The sequence below is a fragment of the Octopus bimaculoides genome, chromosome 13 (assembly GCF_001194135.2).
Source record: "Octopus bimaculoides isolate UCB-OBI-ISO-001 chromosome 13, ASM119413v2, whole genome shotgun sequence".
Taxonomy (NCBI): Eukaryota; Metazoa; Mollusca; class Cephalopoda; order Octopoda; family Octopodidae; genus Octopus; species Octopus bimaculoides.
In genome coordinates, this window is record NC_068993.1 from 53,386,675 (window position 1) to 53,389,174 (window position 2,500).

General features: G+C 38.4%; 1 protein-coding gene across 1 annotated transcript in view; it reads left to right on the top strand.

Annotated features, from left to right (window-relative positions):
- Window positions 1-2,500, top strand: part of LOC106867554 (tripartite motif-containing protein 2) — a 106,390-nt gene that overhangs the window by 44,322 nt on the left and 59,568 nt on the right. The window lies entirely within an intron of this gene.

The following is a 2,500-nucleotide window of genomic DNA, read 5'->3' on the forward strand; positions in this document are numbered from 1 at the left end:
AAACTGGAAAATTTGGTACATTTTTAACTCTTTATTACATACATTTCATTAAACTACAGGAAAAACATTACAAACATAAATAATAATAATAATAATGATGATGAAGGTGCATGGCTTAGTGGTTAAGGTGTTGCGCTCACGAGTGTGAGATTGTGGGTTCAATTCCCAGACCGGGTGTTGCGTCATGTTCTTAAGCAAAGCACTTCATTTCACATTGCTCTGCAATCATTGCGACACCTGACATGTGGCACCCAGTTGCACCTGTACAGGTAATGTCGATCTGATGGAGAGAGTGAGCTTATGTCTACACAAACATTCGCTCACTATGAACAAATCATTCGTGTGGTTGTTTGTCAAGAAATTGCCGAACCCTCAAGTGTTGTCTAACAGCGGAAGAGTTCATTATATATATATATATCTTGTTTGTAAAAACAAAAACAAATCTGAAAAAAGAAGCAGACTCTAAGATGTAGAGCAGTATATATTAAAAATGAGGAAGGCTGATTTAAGGGACTACTTTAGGTTTCCTGTCCATTAAGGGTTTAGCTTTATGGCATATTGTCAGATCCCAAAAACCTGTTGGCCCATGACCAATATTTTTAAGAGGTCATGGGTCAACAGGTTTTTGGGATCTGATGAAACACCATAATGCTAAACCCTTTGTGGGCAGGAAACCTAAGGTAATCCCATAAACCAGCCCTCTCCATTTTTAATATATATATATATACACATATAATTGTTAAATAGGACAACAAACATTAAGGCAACGCAAACATCCATTACAGCACTTACCTAGCATATCTAATCGTTTAGATCACCTGTGAACTAAACATCCATATTTTATATATATATGTGTGTGTGTGTGTGTGTGTGTGTGTATATATATATATATATATATATATATATATATATATATATACATACACATGATGGTCTGCCACAGAATTTCCATCTACCAAATTCATTCACAAGGCATTGGGCCTGTCTGAGGCACTCGCCCAAGGTGCCACATAGTGAGTTAGAACTCAAAACCATGTAGTTTCAAAATGGACTTCTTAACCACCCACCCAGTACATTCTGGGGTGTGGGGAAGGGGTGTCTGTGAAAAATACTCAATACACAACAATCTACCCTGCAGACACATACAAGGAATCAGATTTATGATGGAAGTTACCAAAATGTTCCCTCAACTCCTTCTAGCTTTATTCCTAATTTCTCCCTCTTTGGAAACCTTTTAAAAATTTACCAATTTCCTGCTAATTAATAATCTATGACCCTTTAATCTCTTATCCATCTTAACTTAATCTCTCTTCACTAATTTGTCCTAGTTCTGCCTTCTTTCCCGAACCCTATAATGATTCATTTCTCCCCCTCCTCCACCTCGACCCCTTTCATTCCTTAATCTTTTCTGCAGATACTTCTCATTCCTCATATCCACATGAATGTCACTAAACCAATTTAAATTACATTTCCGTCATCGCACCACTTGTGTTCTGCTTTCTTCGCTGTTGTAACACCTCTCTCTCTCTCTTCCTGTCAGTTACCTTACCGAGGTATCTCCTGCACATCAATCTACTCCACCCTCTTTAAATTTCTGCCATTCTACTGTCAGGTTTGTTGAATAGAATTCCACCCAGCACTGATGTTAAGTTTAAGTCTCAAACCACACCATCCACCACCAGAAGCAACATCACTGCCGCCGCTGTCACCACCACCACCACCATGGGGAGACCCAGTTTGGTTTATTTATATAAATCTCTTTGTATCACATGTATACACGTTAAATGTTGTATTTTATATCTACATCATCATCCTCATTTAACATCCGTTTCCCATGCTGGCATAGGCTGTATGGATTAACTGAAGCTAGCAAGTCAAAAGACTGCACCAAGCTCTGCAGTCTGTTTTGGCAGCATTTCTACAGCTGGATACCCTTCCTAACATCAACCACTTTACAGAGTGTACTGGGTGCTTTTTTATGTGGCACTAGCAGCAAAAATAACAATGAATTTATTGTACACCGTGCTCAGGTGTACTATAACTCATTGGTTAAAGTTTAAAAGAAGAATCAAAGGGCAGACATATCAGTCAATTAAAGACAGACAGTAATGAAAGCTAAAAGTACGTATGTAATATACAGAATAAACCATGAAAATAGAGGAAAGCGAATCTTAAAAGAATCATAAAGAATAAAGATGCATAGGTATGTCAGGAGTGGTGTTGGTTAATATCATGAAGCATAGAGTTTTTGAAGGATGCAATGTCCTGAAAATCAACAATAGATGCAGGTAGTTTAGTCCATGCTTCAGCAATGTTGAGTGTGAGAAATTGTTTCTGAAAGTATTGGAAGACCTGGGATGAGGTGGTGAAGCATGACCTTTGAATGTTGGGCCTCATGGAGGCGATGACAAGTGACTAAGATCTTTGGAGAAATGCTGTGCTTGAGAAGACCTGGCAAGGCAAGTGAGACCATAACTGTGGCATGCCAGTGCAGCATAAC